The sequence below is a fragment of the Hemiscyllium ocellatum genome, chromosome 26, assembly GCF_020745735.1.
Source record: "Hemiscyllium ocellatum isolate sHemOce1 chromosome 26, sHemOce1.pat.X.cur, whole genome shotgun sequence".
Classification (NCBI taxonomy): Eukaryota; Metazoa; Chordata; class Chondrichthyes; order Orectolobiformes; family Hemiscylliidae; genus Hemiscyllium; species Hemiscyllium ocellatum.
In genome coordinates, this window is record NC_083426.1 from 7,349,905 (window position 1) to 7,368,524 (window position 18,620).

Genomic DNA, 18,620 nt, shown 5'->3' on the forward strand with positions numbered 1-18,620 from the left:
TCCATCAGGACCGGGCGCCTTTCCACTCTGAAGCTGCCTCACAGCTTCCTGCACTTCTTGCTCTGATAACGGGGCATTGAGAAAGGGCTGTTGTTCGGGAGTCACACCCGGGAGCTTCAGATCTCTAAAAAAGGATTCCATTTTGGCCTGCCCCTCCTCACAATTCTCAGACTGATATAATTTAGAGTAGAATCTCTGGAATGCCACATTAATCTTTTTAGGATCACATGTTAGGTTCCCAGACCCTTCCCTAATCGTTGTAATGGTTTGTGGGGCACTTCTCTTTCTGGCAAGGTATGCTAAGTATTTGCCTGGCTTGTCACCATGCTCGTATAACCTTTGCTTTGCAAAAGCCAGCTCCTTCTTGGCCATCTGCGTGAGCACGGAATTTAGTGCAGACCGCAGTGCCGTAATCCTCTGTAGTTTGACCAATGAGGGTCTGTCAAAATAGGCCTTCTCGGCTGCCTTCAACCGTGCTTCAAGGAGACGTTGCTGCTCACCCTTCTGTCGCTTCCTACTTGTAGAATATGAAATAACTAACTCTCTGGCATAAGCTTTGGCAGTTTCCCAGAGTTCAGATGAGCTATCAACTGAGCCTATGTTGATGTCTAGGAATACCTGAAATTCCCTAGAGAAATACTCCACAAACTTGCTGTACATGAGAATAAAGGGGTCCATTCACCAGTACCTTGAATCCACAGTAACATCCTTAATTTTAACCATGAGGTACACTGGAGCGTGATCAGAGATGGCAATATTACCAATCGTACAAGATGCCACCAGATCCAGGGTTACCGCAGGGGTCAGAAAAAAATCAATCCTAGTGTGACATCTGTGCAAATTGGAGAAAAACGTGAAATCCCTACCTGTAGGGTAGAGACACCTCCAGACATCCACCAATCCTAATTCCCCACACAAACCTAATAACTGTTTAGTTTGTGCAGAGGGTATCGAGGGACCTTTAGGCAACCTGTCTACTGTGGGCTCCACGAGGCAGTTAAAATCTCCCCCTATAATGATGTGCTGAGACTTGAGGCTTATCAGTTTAGAAAAAGCATCTACCAAGAATTTAAGAGGATGAGCTGGGGGACAATAAACATTTAAAATGCCATATTCTTCCCCATTTATCAAGGCTTTAAGAATTACAAACCTCCCGTATGTGTCTTTAACACATTCCAACAATTTAAATGAGAGATTTTTCCTTACCAATATAGCCAGTCCCCTACTTCTGTATTAAATGATGAAAAATAAACTCGGTCAAAGCCATTCTGCTGTAATTTCAGATGCTCCTTGTCATCCAAATGTGTCTCCTGGAACAAAGCAATATCTACCTTCTCCTTTCTAAGACTCAAGAGTACCTTCTTCCTCTTAATTGGTGAGTGACTTCCCTTGATATTCCAGGTACACCATTTAATCAAATCATTAGCCATAATCTTCTGCAATTACATTTAAATTCCAGAAAGGAGGAACCTGAACCACAAATTGCTGAGCCTGAGTGTTGCATGATCCACCAAATATAAAAAACTACATAAACTAAAACCACTACATTTAACAAGCATACAAAATTATTAAAAATAAAAAACAACAAAAACCAGAAAACAAACCAACATATAAAGCGCCAATAACGCTAAGTAGGGGAACTCACCCCCTGCCCGGAGGGGGCAACTACCCATCCCGAACTGCCCATAAATAGGCATCGAACCATCTCAACCACCTTCACTTCTCCCAGCTAGAGCCACATCGCAAGCACTAGCTAAAAAGAATAAACATGCTATAGAATATCAATATGAATAAAAAAAACATTCTTTTATTAATAAAAAGGAGGAATAAATACCCGACCCATCCTTTGGTATGTCCTAACTTAGAAATTTAAAATGTACATCTTAACCACCGCCAGACATAGTTTGAACCAAATTGTTATCAATAGAGGTAAAAAAAAGGGGAAAAACAAAGCTCCAATCGGATTTCCTCCATTTCCTTTACAGAATGATAAACGCATACCCAAGTAACGATATTTATACATACTACAATTGTTTAACTTAGGTTAGTTTGTCCACAAAGTCTTTTGCCTTCTTCAATGTGTCAAAGAGATGCATGGATCCCTCTAAGGTGATCCGAAGCACTGCCGGATATCTCAGGGAGTACGGAATCCCAAGCTCCTTCAATCTTCTCTTGACAGCATCATACGATTTTCGTTTCTGGATCACTGCCACTGAAAAGTCCTGAAAAACATGATCATAGACTCCTCATAAATTAGAGCCTTTGGATCCTTCCAGTAGAGTCTGGAAGCCTCCATAACTCTCTCTCCTTATCCCGGTAATGATGGAACCGCACCAGGAAAGGACGAGGGTGTTGACTCAGACCCGACCTCCGTGCTGTGACCCGGTGAGCCCTCTCTATCTTCAATCCTCTCATGACAGTCTCCAAGTCAAGGAATTTCGGAAGCCAATCTTCAACAAATTCCGCAGGCCGCTCACCTTCCTTACCCTCGGGCAGACCGATGATCCGAATGTGTTTTCTCCTGCCCCTGTTTTCAAGAGCATCCACTTGGTCACGCAAATTACGAACCTGCGTCTTCAGGGCTTGGATCTCTTCCTTGAATGAACTGGCATCAGCTTCCACCACTGTGACCCTGTGCTCCACCTCATCCGTCCTCTTCTCCAGCTCTCCCAGCTGCTGCTCATGCTTCTGCAGCATGAGAGAGACTGGAGCCAGCTTCTCTTCAATCTGTTTCCCCAACATCTCACGAGATTTCGAGAGCTGGTTCACCAGGTCCTGGAGAGTAATCTGCTCTGAGGCTGCTGCAGGCTGAGCTGCAGGCCTGGCCTCAGATGCTCCTCCTCCGTTTTTAGGCATTTCTGGACAGCTGAAAATACAGGTAAGTCAATTCTTAAATGTTTCTTGGGGCTCCACAATCTTTCCAACACCCCAAGAAATCCTGATGACCTGGGTAGGATGGGTTAAAGGACCATCCTGCTCCTGCTGCGATGCGAAGTTCTGCAGTGTGATCTTCTCAGATTGCCGCCATCTTAGATCCCCTCATACCCCGTATTGTGTCCTCTGATTTGGCACTCACCCATCAGCGGAAACATGTTTCCTGCCTCCAGAGTGTCCAATCTTTTAATAATCTTATATGTCTCAATCAGATCCCCTCTCAGTCTTCTAAACTCAAGGGTATACAAGCCCAGTCGCTCCAGTCTTTCAGTGTAAGGTGCTTTAGTCAGAGGGAAATGGGTTGGAGTGTGTTACTGCTCAGAGGGTCGGTGTGGACTTGTTGTGCCAAAGGGCCTGTTTCCACACTGTAAGTAATCTAAATGTGCTTCCATTTGTTGCCCTGCCTTAGGGTCATAGAGTCATAGAGTCAGAGAGATGTACAGCATGGAAACAGACCCTTCGGTCTAACCTGTCCACACCAACTAGATATCCCAACCCAATCTAGTCCCATCTGCCAGCACCCGGCCCATATCCCTCCAAACCTTTCCTATTCATATACCCATCCAAATGCCTCTTATATGTTGCAATTGTACTAGCCTCCACCACATCCTCTGGCAGCTCATTCTATACACGTGCCACCCTCTGTGTGAAAAGGTTGCCCTTAGGTCTCTTTCATATCTTTCCCCTCTCACCCCAAACCTATGCCCTCTAGTTCTGGACTGCCTGATCCCAGGGAAAAGACTTTGCCTATTTATCCTATCCATGCCCCTCATAATTTTGTAAACCTGTATAAGGTCACCCCTCAGTCTCCGACGCTCCAGGGAAAACAGCCCCAGCCTTTTCAACCTCTCCCAGTAGCTCAGAGCCTCCAACCCTGGCAACATCCTTTCAAATCTTTTCTGAACCCTTTCAAGTTTCACAATATCTTTCCCATAGGAAGGAGACCAGAATTGCACGCAATATTCCAACAATGGCCCAACCAATGTCCTGTATAGACGCAACATGACCTCCAAATTCCTGTACTCAGTACTCTGACCAATAATGGATAGCATAGCCTTCTTCACTATCCTATCTACCTGCAACTCCACTTTCAAGGAGCTGTGAACCTGCACTCCAAGGTCTCTCTGCTCAGCAACACTCCCTAGGACCTTACCATTAAGTGTATAAGTCCTAAGATTTGCTTTCCCAAAATGCAGCACCCCACATTTATCTGAATTAAACTCCATCTGCCACTTTTCAGCCCATTGGTCCATCTGGTCCAGATCCTGTGGTAATCTGAGGTAACCCTCTTCGCTGTCCACTACACCTCCAATTTTGGTGTCATCTGCAAACTTACTAACTGTACCTCTTATGCTCACATCCAAATCATTTATGTAAATGACAAAAAAGTAGAGGACCCAGCACTGATCCTTGTGGCACTCCACTGGTCACAGGCCGCCTATGCAATTAAATAATTCACTGCAATGGTGCGATTGCAAAAATGATTCAATCATTGCAAAGTATTATTTATATACATGAGCACTGTAAATCGTGACACTGAACTAGGTGTGGAAGTCTGTGCACAAAGCATCCTGATCCAATACCTAAATAAAACTCCAAAGAGACTGCAATGTTATATTAAGGGATTTGGGGGTGGTGCTAAAATCTGTAACTGTGATACATTCCACAATGAGCTTTCCCTTTGAGCTCCCCTGTAGATGCTGGGGTATATATGGTTGCAAAAGGTACAGTTACCTTCTCGGTAATGCACTCAATTGCCCACGATTGTCGGCAGAGCCTGCACAATGTGTGTCTGAAGATTGTTCAACGAGAAAGGTTTTTCAACCCAGCGAGTTCTCTACTCGCTGACAAACAGACTTATCTCCAAGGAAGGAGTTGCCAGGAGATAGAGAAAATCTTTCTTTTGTACACAGCGATTGAGATCGAGAATGCACTGCCTAGAAGCTGATTCAATAACAGCTTACGAGAAAACAATTGATCGGTATTAAAAATGGAGAAAGTTACAGTGATGTAGGGAACAAGCAAGGTTTGGTACAGCCAGCAATAATCTTTTGGGCACAATGATTTCTTCCTGACTTGAGGTTTCTATGCTTTACAGCTAAAACCCTCTCCACATCTCACCTGACAACTACACATGCATTTAACAAGAGCAATCTCTCCTCCTCCCTCACCCAGGGTGATCTCAAAAACATGGACCAGCTATCCAGCTTGGAATCTCCTTGCCTTACAACAGCTGCTTATATTTATATAGCACCTTTAATTAAGCTAAGCACACCCGAAGCATTTTACAGACATGTTGTCAGACAAAATAATTCCATATTTCTAATCACGATCAGATAAAACCCTGGAAAATAGGTGCAGGAATAGACCTATGTCTGTGCACAAAGCATCCTGATCCAATACCTAAATAAAACTCCAAAGAGACTGCAATGTTATATTAAGGGATTTGGGGGTGGTGCTAAAATCTGTAACTGTGATACATTCCACAATGAGCTTTCCCTTTGAGCTCCCCTGTAGATGCTGGGGTATATATGGTTGCAAAAGGTACAGTTACCTTCTCGGTAATGCACTCAATTGCCCACGATTGTCGGCAGAGCCTGCACAATGTGTGTCTGAAGATTGTTCAGCCCTTCAAATGGCTCCGCCATTCAATATGATCATGAATGATCATCAAACTCAGTCCACTGTTCCTTTTTTCTCCCTGCAACCTTTGAGCCTTTTAGCATTGAGAACTGCATCTAACTCTTTCTTGAAAACATTCAACCACTGTTTCTGTGACAGAGAATTCCACTCTGGGACACACACACTAAACAACCCCATCGCCCTGTGGCCGACCACTTAACTCCCCCTCCCACCCCACCAAGGACATACAAGTCCTGGGCCCCCTCCACTGCCAAATCCTAGCCAACCGATGACTGGAGAAAGAATGCCTCATCTTCCACCTTGGGACCCTCCAACCACATGGAATCAATGTCGATTTCACCAGTTTCCTCATCTCCCCTTCCCCCCACCTTATCCCAAATCCAACCCTCCAACTCAGCTCCACCCTCTTGAACTGTCCTACCTGTCCATCTTCCTTCCCACCTATCCGCTCCACCCTCTGCTCTGACATATCAGCATCACTCTCCACCTCCATCAACCTATCGTCTTCCCAGCTACCTTCCACCCAGCCCCACTCCCCTCCCATTTATCTCTCAGCTCCCTTGGTACACTCCTAATCCACAATCCTGATGAAGGGCTTGTGCTCAAAACGTCGACTCTCCTGCTCCTCGGATGCTGCCTGACCAGCTGTGCTTTTCCAGCACCACACTCTGATCTCCAGCATCTGCATTCCTCACTTTCTCCTACTCTCTGGGTGAAGATATTTCTCCTTATCTCAGTCCTAAATAGCTTCTCTCATATCCTTAATCTGTGACACCGAATATCAGCAACATCCTTCCTGCATTTACCTTGTCTAGTCATCTTAGAATTTTATGGTGTTCTGTATAATCTCTCCTGTCCTTCTAATTTTCAGTGAACATATTCCTAGGGGGTCCAGTCTTCTTTCATATATCAGTCCTGCTATCCCAGAAATCAGTCTGGTGAACCTTTGGTTGGACTACCTTATAGAACGTAGAACATTACAGTGCAGTATAGGCCCTCGATGTTGCGCCGACCTGTGAATCCAATCCGAAGCCCATCTAACCTACACTATTCCATTCTCGTCCATATATCTATCCAATGACCATTTAAATGCCGTTAAGGTTGGCGAGTCTACTACTGTTGCAGGCAGTGTGTTCCATGACCTTACTACTCTCTGAGTAAAGAAACTGACATCTGTCCTATATCTATCAGCCCTTAATTTAAAGCTATGCCCCCTTGTGATAGCCATCACCATCCAAGGAAACAGACTCACACTGTCCACCCTATCTAACCCTGTGATTTTTTTATATGCCTCTCAACTTTCTTCTCTCTAATGAAAACAACTTCAAGTCCCTCAACCTTTCCTTGTAAGGCCTTCCTTCCGTTCCAGGCAGCATTCTGGTAAATCTCCTCTGAACTCTTTCCAATGCTTCCACAACTTCCTATAAAGTGGTGAGCAGAACTGTATGCAATACTCCAAGTGTGACCGCACCAAAGTTTTGTACAGCTGCAGCATGACCTTATGGTTCTGAAACTCAGTCACTCTTCGAATACAGCTGCAAATGTGTTGCTGGTCAAAGCACAGCAGGCCAGGCAGCATCTCAGGAATAGAGAATTCGACGTTTCGAGCATAAGCCCTTCATCAGGAATAAGAGAGAGAGCCAAGCAGGCTAAGATAAAAGGTAGGGAGGAGGGGCGATGGAGGTGGGATAGGTGGAAGGAGGTCAAGGTGAGGGTGATAGGCCGGAGTGGGGTGGGGGCGGAGAGGTCAGGAAGAGGATTGCAGGTTAGGAGGGCGGTGCTGAGTTGAGGGAACCGACTGAGACAAGGTGGGGGGAGGGGAAATGAGGAAACTGGAGAAAACTGAATTCATACCTTGTGGTTGGAGGGTTCCCAGGCGGAAGATGAGGCGCTCCTCTTCCAGCCGTCGTGTTGTTGTGTTCTGCCGGTGGAGGAGTCCAAGGACCTGCATGTCCTCGGTGGAGTGGGAGGGAGAGTTAAAGTGTTGAGCCACAGGGTGATTGGGTTGGTTGGTTCGGGCGGCCCGGAGGTGTTCTCTGAAGCGTTCCACAAGTAAGCGGCCTGTCTCCCCAATATAGAGGAGGCCACATCGGGTGCAGCGGATGCAATAGATGATGTGTGTGGAGGTACAGGTGAACTTGTGGCGGATATGGAAGGATCCCTTGGGGCCTTGGAGGGAAGTGAGTGTGGAGGTGTGGGCGCAAGTTTCACATTTCCTGTGGTTGCAGGGGAAGGTGCCGGGGGTGGAGGTTGGGTTGGTGGGGGGTGTGGATCTGACGAGGGAGTCACGAAGGGAGTGGTGCTTGCGGAACGCTGATAGGGGAGGGGAGGGAAATGCCTACTTAACAACCCTATCAACCTGGATGACAACTTTCAGGGATCTATGGACACCGAGATCTCTCTGTTCACCTACACTACCAAGAATCTTACCATTAGCCCAGTACTCTGCACTCCTGTTACTCCTTCCCAAGTGAATCACCTCACACTTTTCCACATTAAACTCCATTCACCACCTCTCAGCCCAGCTCCGCAGCTTACCTATGTCTCTCTGCAACCGACAACATCCTTCATCATGACCTACAAGTCTACCGACCTTGGTGTCATCTGTTAATTTACCAACCCATCCTTCTACACCATCATCCAGGTCATTTATAAAGATGACAAACAGCAGTGACCCAAAACAGATCCTTGCAGTACACCACTAGGAATTAAACTCCAGGATGAACATTTCCCAACAACCACCACCCTCTGTCTTCTTTCAGCTAGCCAATTTCTGATCCAAACTGCTAAAGCTACCTCTGATCTAAACTTCTACACCATCATCCAGGTCATTTATAAAGATGACAAACAGCAGTGACCCAAAACAGATCCTTGCAGTACACCACTAGGAATTAAACTCCAGGATGAACATTTCCCATCAACCACCACCCTCTGTCTTCTTTCAGCTAGCCAATTTCTGATCCAAACTGCTAAAGCCACCTCAATCCCATGCCTCCGTATTTCGTGCAATAGCCTACCGTGGGGAACCTTATCAAACGCTTTACTGAAATCCATATACAGCACATCCACCACTTTACCCTTATCCACCTGTTTGGTCACCTTCATAAAGAACTCAATGAGGCTTGTGAGGCACGACCTACCCGTCACAAACCATGTTAACTTCGCCTAATGAACTTATTCCTTTCTAGATGATTATAAATCCTATCTCTTATATTCCTGTAGACAATGATGATATAAAGATCAAAGCCAAAGTCTTTGCAATCGCTTCCCTGGTTTTCCAGAGATTCCGAGGATAAATCCCATCCAGCCCTATTTTCAAACTTTCCAGGATTGCTAACACCTCTTCGTTGTAAACCTCAATCCCATCTAATCCAGTAGCCTATATCTCAGTATTCTCCCCTCCACAGACAGAACATCCTTCCTTCAATAAGGAGACTAAATCTGCCCACAGTACTCCAGGTATCATCTCACCAAGGTCCCAGAACAATAGCAGCAGACATCCTTACTCTTGTACTCAAATCCTCTCACCATGTAGGCCCTAACATACCATTTGCCATCCTCATAACCTGTTGCAGCATGCTTACTTTCAGTGACATTGTTAAAACTTGCCCCATTTAGTCAACAGAGAGCAGGAATAGATTCCACAAACAACTCTGTACAACAGATCTATATTAATTCCTTAGTTAAATTTTAATGTTGGAGGTTGGGGACATGGTAGCATGGAATTGGGTTTCCCCACAAGCTGTGGAAGTTTAACCCTATAGTATTGGTCCTTCTCTGCTTCTACACTTGGCTACCAATTGGATCGGAGGCATCTGAAGGAAGCTGGAGGACCAGGCCATTCTGATTCTAAGGGCCCTGTGGGATTGGGAATGTGTGTGATAAGTGTGGGATCCTGGGGAGGGGTAAGGGGCAGAAGCACATCTAATCCTTCTGGCCCATAAGCAGTGCTGGATTGACTTTCAACATTTTTTATTCACTCATAGGATGAAGGCATCACTGATTAGGCCAGTATTTATTGCTTGTCTCTAATTGCCTTTGAGAAGGTAGTGTTGAGCTGCCTTCTTGATCACTGTAGTCCAGTGCTGTAGGTTGACCCACAGTCCCCTTAGGGAGTGAATTCATGGAGTTTGACCCAGCAACATTAAAGGAACGGTGATATATTTCCAAGTCAGGATGGTGAGTGAGAGATGTCAAGGGGAACATGGTGGTGTTCCCTTGTATCAGCTGCTCTTGTCCTTCTAGACAGAAAGGGTGGTGAGTTTGGAAAATGGTCTCTAAAGATGTTTGGTGAATTTCTGCAGTGCCTCTTGTAGATTATACACACTGTTGATACTGAGTGTCTGTAGTGGAGGGAATGGATGCTGTGGATATAGTGTCAAACAAGCAGGCTGCTTTGTCCTGGATGCTGTCAAGCTTCTTGAGGGTTTTTGGAGCTGCACCCATCTAAAAATGTGAGGAATATTCCATCACACTCTTGAATTGTCTCTTGTAGATGATGGACAGGCTTTGGGGAGTCAGGAGATGAGTTACATGCTGCAGTATTCCCAGTCTCTGACACAAAGCCACTGTGTTTATGTGGTGAGTCCAATTGCATTTCTGGTCAATGGTTACCCTAAGGATGTTGACAGTGGGGGATTCAGTGATAGTAATACTGTTGAATGTCAAGGGGCAGTGGCTAGAGTGTTTCTTATTGGTGCTGGTCATTATCTGGCATTTGTGTGGCACGAATGTTAATTGCCTCTTGTCGGCCCAAGCCTGGATATTGTTCAAGTCTTGTTGCATTTGAGCACAGACTGCTACAGTATCTGAGCAGTCGCAAATGGTGAGACACCCTCAGGATGTTGATAGTGGGGGATTCAGTGATGGTAACACCATTGACTGTTAAGGAAAGGTGGTTAGAACATCTCTTGTTGGAGATGGTTATTGCCTGGCATTTGTGTGGCGAGAATGGTAGTTGCCACTTTCCAATGATTCCCTCACCTCACTGCAGCTGCTGTGTTTTCCTAATGCCTGGGAATCCTAGATAGCTGCATTTAAGGCAAATTACATCCATATTTTCCATCCACATGAAGACATTCAAGCATCAACTCTCCAAGGGGGTCAGCTGCCCAGTTCTTGTCCCATCTGAGTAAAACTCAGATGTTTGCAAGTTGGATTCAGCTTCCAGATGGGATCACAAATTGAACCTATTTAAGCTCTCTCGTCTGTAACCAATCCCACCCACTCACTCATTGTTAAACATCCCCCCCTCATTTAGTCAACTGAGACCAGGAATAGATTCTGCAAACAACATATGGTAATACATGTATCAAATGAGCCAGTTTTAACCAATCGTAATTTTTCAATCGGTTGCTAAGCAGTAAGAGTGTTGCCATTGGTTACGTAAACGCATAGTTTGGAAAAGAATTATTGTTTCTGCTAGCCATGGCCTGCTTTTACAGTTCTGAGGAATTTCTCTGTCAGAGAGTAACAGGGCAAACATTTAAATATGATGCAATGGGAGAGAGAAACTCTGTGTAATATGAAGTGAAACAAAACTTCATTTATATGGGCTTCAAATCATATTATACAGTTACATTTTGTTGCTGTGTGCTATTACTGGACTTTGACTATGTTGTGGGGCTTTAATGTTTTAGTAACTGACACATAGAGGCTGGGAGATTCAGATTTAGGTTTAAATTTATTTAATATTGTCACTTGTACCTAGGTACAGTGTAAAGTGTATAATGCAACTCCCTTCCAACCTTCATAAAGTGTTCATTCAAAAGTAACACAGTCCATTCGGCCCTCAGTCCAGCCCATTCAATTAGCCAATGGCTGTTTGATACTTCAGCTCCATTTACCTGCCTTGGCTTCACTGCACTTAATACACATTAACTTATTGAAAGTCTATTGCACTGAAAGTACTCACTCCAGGATTATAGAGTAATAGAGTCATAGAGATGTACAGCATGGAAGCAGACCCTTCGGTCCAACTCGTTCATGCCAACCAGATATCCTAACCCAATATTCCCATCTTCCAGCACCTGACCCATATCCCTCCAAGCCCTTCCTATTCATATACCCATCCAGGTGCCTTTTAAATGTTGCAATTGTACCAGCTTCCACCACTTCCTCTGGCAGCTCATTCCATACATGTACCACCCTCTGTGTGAAAACGTTGCCTCTTACCTGTCTTTTATATATTTCCCTCTCACCCTAAACCTATGCCCTCCAGTTCTGGACTCCCCCACCCCACTTTGTCTATTTATCCTATCCATGCCCCTCATGATTTTATAAACCTCTATAAGCCTTCGACGCTCCAGAGAAACATCCCCTGTCTGTTCAGCCTTTCCCTATAGCTCCAGTCCTCCAATACTGGCAACATACTTGTAAGTCTTTTCTGAACCCTTTCAAGTTTCACAACATCTTTCTGATTGGAAGGAGATGGAGGGAATGTGAGATAAGAGGATGAAGAAAGTAATTGCATTTACATAGGACCTTTCCCACCTTAGGCTCTCTCTTTACAATCAATGGAGCACTTCTGAAGTGTCATCACTGTTGTAATGCAGGAAATGCAGCAACTGATTTGCACACAGCAAACTCCCAAAATCAGCAATGGAATAAAGACTGGTACCTGTTCACGCATAAATGTGGCTGGGTCAATCGGGGGAGTTCTTCAAATAGTGTCATGGGATTTTTTACAGATGAGGTTTTGGTTTAATGCCTCATACAAAAGCTGGCACCACAATCCCTACAGTGTAGAAAGAGGCCATTCAGCCCATCTAGTCCACACCAACCCTCTGAAGAGCATCCACCCACCCACAATCAGGTTCCCACCCTATTGCTCCACATTTCCCATGGCTAACCCACCTAGCCTGCACATCTCAGGACACCATGGGGCAATTTAGCATGGCCAACCCACCTAACCTGCACATCTTTAAACTGTGGGAGGAAATCCACGCAGACACAGAAAATCACCTGAGGGTAGAATCAAATCCAGGTCCCTGGCGCTGTGAGGCAGCAGTGCTAACCACTGAACCACCATGCCACCTGGAAATGTTCGGAGAAAGTCAGGACTGCAGATGCTGGAGATCAGAGTCAAGAATGTGGTGCTGGAAAAGCACAGCAGGTCAGGCCGCATCCGAGGAGCAGGAGGATCGACATTTCAGGCATAAGCCCTTCATCAGGAATGAGGTTTGTGGGTTGGGGCTGAGAAATAATTGGGAGGGGGGTGGGGTTGGAGGGAAGGTGGATGAAGATGAAGGAGAAGGTGATAGGGAAATGAGGATAAATGTGGATTTCAACAGCTTCCTCATTTCCCCTCCTCCCACATTATCCCAATCCCAAGCCTCCAACTCGGCATTGCCCTCTGGACCCATCAATCACTGCCCCCTCTGACCTATCACCTTCTCCCTCACCTTCATCTACCTATCGCTTTCCCAGCTACCTTCCCCCCAACCACATCCCCTCCCCGACCCACAAGCCTTAGACCTGGAAATGTTATAGGAGAAAGTGAGGACTGCAGATGCTGGAGATCAGAGCTGAAAATGTGTTGCTGGAAAAGCACAGCAGGTCAGGCAGCATCCAAGGAACAGGAGAATCGACGTTTCGGGCATGAGCCCTTCTTCAGGATTCCAAACAGCCAGGAATCATATTTATTTCTCTTTTGGGAATTAAAGAAATATTGTGATAACACATTCCCTCACTTGGGGAAATAGCTCAGCCACAGTCTCTGCTCCAGGTCACTGAGTGAACACTTCTGTTTCAAGGGGAAAAGGCTCTATTGTGATGCCACACACAGTTGAATAGCTGCTGTCACAAACCATGCTGGATTCACATGCAAGACAATTGGCTAAAGAACTGAAATGAGTCTGGGAGTTGTGGTACTGTGTTCCAGTAGAGGACAGGATCTCCAGAAAAGATGAGGAGGAAAACAGAATTTAGCCTCACTCCAAACTACAAAGTTTTTATAGCACAGAATCAGGCCATTCAGCCCAATTAGTTTGTGCTGGTGTTTATGTTCCATGTGAGTATCCTATGTCTCACCCCATCAGACTATCCGTCCAATCCTTTCTCCCTCATGTGTTTATCTATCTGCTCCTTAAGCGCATCCTTATTGTCTGTATCTCTCAGTCCTTTAGGTAGTGAGGCCTACGTTCTAACAGTTCTCAAAGAGGTTTCTCCTAAATTAACTGTTTACTGATTATTTTAGCCTTACAACCTTTAGTTTTGGACTGCCCCATGTGAAAACATCTTTGGCACATCTCTGCTAGCCCATTGTTTCATAATCTTAAAGATGCCTTTCAGGTCACCCCTCACCTTTCTCGTATTCAGTCATCCCTCCTGATTTTAACCTCTCAGTTGCAACCAGGGGATCTTAATCATACATCTCCAGGTTTCCTCAGGAGGCTCAAGTCGCACAGTGATAATGCCCCTCCTTCTAAGCCAGGGTGACCCAGGTTCAAGTCCTACCTACTCCAGACATGTGAAATAGCATCTCCAAAGTGGTTGATTAGAAAATATACATGTTTCCTTCAGCTGGTACACCTCTTCACCCACTCAAACCCTGAGCCACACTGCCATTCAAGATGGTGGCCTAGAAGTATCCAGGTGTGCCTTCTTGAGTGTCTGATTTTTTTGCCTCCTGCCATTAGGACTCATCCCATCACCTTTCTAAAGCGACAGGTCTCAGGATGGATGCTCAGTGGACCATGATGTGAATTCACTTTGTATGTTGTGGCAGCATAGTGGCTCAGTGGTTAGCACTGCTGCCTCACAGCGCCAGGGACCCAGGTTCGATTCCTGCCTCGGGCGGCTGTCTGTGTGGAGTTTGTACATTCTCTCCAGGTGCTCCGGATTCCTCCCACAATCCAAAGATGTGCAGGTTAGGTGAATTGGCTGTGCTAAATTGCCCATTTTGATAGGTGCATTAGTCAGGGTAAATATAGGGGGTAGGGGAATAGGTCTGGTTGGGTTACTCTTCGAAGGGTCAGTTGGGCTGAAGGGCCTGTTTCCTTACGGTAGGGAATCTAATCTAATTGCGCCAAAACTATACATATGCAAACAGAAGAAAAGCCAAACCAGACCAAAACATTAACTATTTCTCTCCACAGTTGCTGCCAGCCCTGCTGAGTTTCTCCAGCAATTCCTGGGTTCATTACAGAGTGATAAGCACTGAAATTGATCACTCAGTTTCTGAAGGCCATTCTGTCATTCAATTAGATTGTGGCTGATCTGGATCTTAAACTCCATCCACCTGACCTTAGAGCCCATGCCTAGGAAAAATATATCCATTAACTTCAGCTTTGAAGTCATGTTTGATCCTTCAGCCTCTAGAGCATTTCTTTTTGGGAGAGAGTTTCAGATTTCCCCTTCGAAGGTAAAGTCAACAAGACTCTTGCGCCTTTGCTGCAGAAATCCTACAGCTGCCAGTCCTCAGCGTTCTGTGAGATACCACATCCCCGAGATTTCATGGCCATTGTTTACAGTCCCTTATTCAGCAGTAAAACCACACAACCTCTCCCTTCATTGCCCTGCTATGTGTATTAGTCCCAGAGGGAGGGCTGAGGAGAGTATTTGCAACATACTTAAATCTTACTGACTGATCTCCTTGTATAAGACACAGGAAAGCATAATCCCTGCACCATAGCAGCAACTGCTGTGGCACAAGTGTTTGAGGAATACTAAACATTTTAAGCAGTCATGTTGCAGGTTTTCTTAATTACAGTGATTTCTATAAATCATCAGATACTTACAGCAGTGTCACAGAATCAAGAAAGTGTTGCAAAATTACTTCTAGAATATTCCAAGCAGAAATACTTCTTGAAAAATAAACAGCCACTTACAGACTTTAACGAGTAGAGACTAGGTTTCAGCTAGTTGTGGTTCAGTGATACTGGATCTTACTGCCTGGAAGCTTCCCTGAGAGAGCATCATAGGAACACATACTTCATGGTCTGATTACAGCACAGATCAGATCAACACTGAGAACTGATGTTAGTCCTGACTCCGCCTCTCCTCAGTCTCTCCACATTCCCCAGGCTGTTTAATCCTGCCTCCTCTCACAGTGCTGCTGCCTGGTTCCACACCAATCCTGCGCAATGTTCCTTTAGGGTCTATTTTTATTTCATCACACCCCCCCCCACCACATTAATACTTTCTCAAAATGTCCGCAGTGCTCTCGGTCGCTGGTGCCTCAGGCTGCTTGTTGTCTGTAAGTCAGGCAGAAGCAGCCTCTTTTACTGATCAACACAGACTGAAGGGGGGTCAGAATATGAGCAGCACATCAGACAGAGGGGACAGTGTCCCCAGCCCCCTCCCGTGTGCTGGCAAAAATGTAGACAGGGTTGTTTGACTCTCAAGACAAGACTCTGTTGTCCTAGCTCTTTTTAGCCATGTCTGTGTCTCAGGGACATATTTTCATGAATAACTTTAAAGTTCATCCAAACCTCTGCCATGTTCTAATTCGCAAGAGCTCCCATTCACCCATCACTTGTACCCATTCACCATTCCTCCCCCTGCTAGGCCTAATTCGCCTTCTAGTCCCAAGTAGTGCCTCAATTTTACAATTCACATCCTTATTTTTGAATCCCTCCATGGCTTTTTCCTCCATTCTGCTTCAGTCCTACACCTCCCAAGATCTGTGCACCCCTCTCATCACCTCTTGTGCATCACCAATTTTCACTATTGTGCTCCCTCCTTGGGTGGCGCAGTGGTTAACACTGCTGCCTCACAGTGCCAGGGACCCAGGTTTGATTCCAGCCTCAGGCATCTGCCTGCGAGCCATATGCAATTTCTCCCCATGTTTGCACAGGGTTCCTCCAACAGTCCAAAGATGTGTAGGTTTAGTAGATTTGCCATGCTAAATTGCCACAGACTGTCCAGGGAGGTGCAGGCCAGGTGGATTAGCCATCGGAAATGCAGGGTTATAGGGATGGTGTGGGTATGGAGAGTCAGTGTGGACTTGATGGGTCGAATGGTCTATTCTCACACTACAGGGATTCTTTGATTCCTTCCTGGATCCTGAGCTCTTGAATTCCCTCCCTAAACCTTTCTGCTTTTCTCAAACTTTCTGTGAACTCACCGTCCAACCAGATTTTAGTCACCTGTCCTAATACTTTCTCATCCAGTTCAGTGTCAATTGTTTCTGTTCAGCGATGTGTCCTGGGTGATTTATCACGTTAAAGGCACTGTATTAGCAAGTGCCAGTTATTAGTGTATAACCAGTATTTTGGATGCAGTGACCCTTCTTCAGAACAGCTCCTTATTGCCTTTGATAGACTGTGTTTTCACAGCAAATCCAAGGAGCACAGCATGGATTCACAAGAGTGATACCAGAACTTCAGAAGATACTTTATGACAAGAGACTATACAAATTAGGCTTGTTTTCTCTGGAATTTATAAGGTTCTAGAATGATCTGATTGAAGTCTTCAAGATATCACCAGGAAAAGACAGGATAACTGAACAGAAATTATTGCCACTGTTTGAAAATTCTCAAACTAGAGGAACAGTCTATAAATCAAAGTCAGATTGTTCAGGAGAAATGTTAGGAAGCACAACTGCCCACAAAGGGTGGAAACGGTTTCTCAAATGGCAATGGATGCTGCATCAGTTGTTAATTTTAAATCTGAGATGGTCAACTTTTTTGTTAAGCAAAGGTATTAAGGGATCAGGGCCAAAGGCACATATGTGGAGTTAGGCCACAGGTTAGCCTTGACCTCAATGAATCGTGGAACAGGCTTGAGGGGCTGAATGGCCTGTTCCTGTTTAGGCCCTTCAATGTTCCTAAATCTCCATAACACTGATTCAGCAGAGTACAGCAGACCACCATAATCACACTTGAAGAAATGGTGTTGTGTAATTCATTAATACATAGACCGTCGAACCTAGAATCTTCTACCCCATTATGGCCCAGCACCAAAGGAGTCAGTCATTGAGGTGGTGATCCTCCCCAGGCTCTCTGTAGCAATCAGGTCTATCCAATCAATGCATCCTGCAGCCAGTTGGAATTAACTACATCTTGTTAACCGTATGAGTCACGTCTAGTTAGACAAGGAATGGTTTTCCTCCCTTGTACAATACCAAGCAGAGCATGGTTTCCTACACTGAGAGAGAATGGTAATGTTCCTCATGCACAGTAGCTCATACAGTGCAGTGAGCTGATCAAACCCAGACAACTCATGGGACACTATTCATGACCTCAGTGTGTCCCAAAGCTCATTACAGCTGATTAAGGACTTTAAAATGGTAATCACGACTGTAATTCAAGGAAAACAGCAAAAAGAGCCAATTTGCGCACAGCAAGATTCCACAAATAGCAATTTGTTCATGATTAGGTAATGTGTTCCAATTTCACTTGAGTAATCAATTTTGGCCAAGATGAAAACGGAACAAAATTCAACTGAAGTAAATATTGAAATTTCACATGTTTTTCAATTACGCACTTTTGTTTTGTAGTTTTGATAGCTTTGACAGTCCCAATGATCAACCCAATCATCAGCAAAGTGATGGAAGGAGCTCCTGTCAGTATTATCAAGGGGCACTTTCTTGGCAATAACCCAATTACTGACGCTCAGTTTGAGTTTCCCTCAGACCTCATTATAACCTTGCTGGAACAAAGCCAAACATGGATCAAAGGACTGTACTCTAGAGGTGAAGTAAGAGTGACATCTTCACATCTTTGTTCATTTGACCAAATGAGGCATCGAGATGGCCTGACAAAACTGAAGTCAATGGAAATCAGAGGGAAAACCAGCTGCTCGTGAGAGTCGTACCTTGCACAAAGCAACTTGATTGTGGTTATTGGAGGTCAGTCATCTCAGCTCCAAGTCTTCTCTGCAGGAGTTCCTCAGGGTAGTGTCTGAGTCCCAACCATCTTCAGCTGCTTTATTAATGACCTTCCCTCCACCATCAGGTCAAAGAGAAGGGAAGGATGTTTGTTGATGACTGCACAATAATCAACACCGAGAGTGTGGTGCTGGAAAAACACAGCAGGTCAGGCACCATCTGAGGTGCAGGAGAATTGATGTTTCAGGCAAAAGCCCTTCATCAGGAATGA

General features: G+C 45.1%; 1 protein-coding gene across 1 annotated transcript in view; it reads right to left on the minus strand.

Annotated features, from left to right (window-relative positions):
* LOC132828315 (cyclin-dependent kinase 18-like) overlaps positions 1 to 15,524 on the minus strand; it is a 126,030-nt gene extending 110,506 nt beyond the window's left edge. The window contains exon 1 of the mRNA XM_060845307.1: positions 15,408 to 15,524. The gene's annotated coding sequence lies outside the window, so the exon portion shown is untranslated. The remainder of the gene's footprint in view (positions 1 to 15,407) is intronic.
* Between the last annotated feature and the right edge of the window lie 3,096 nt (positions 15,525 to 18,620).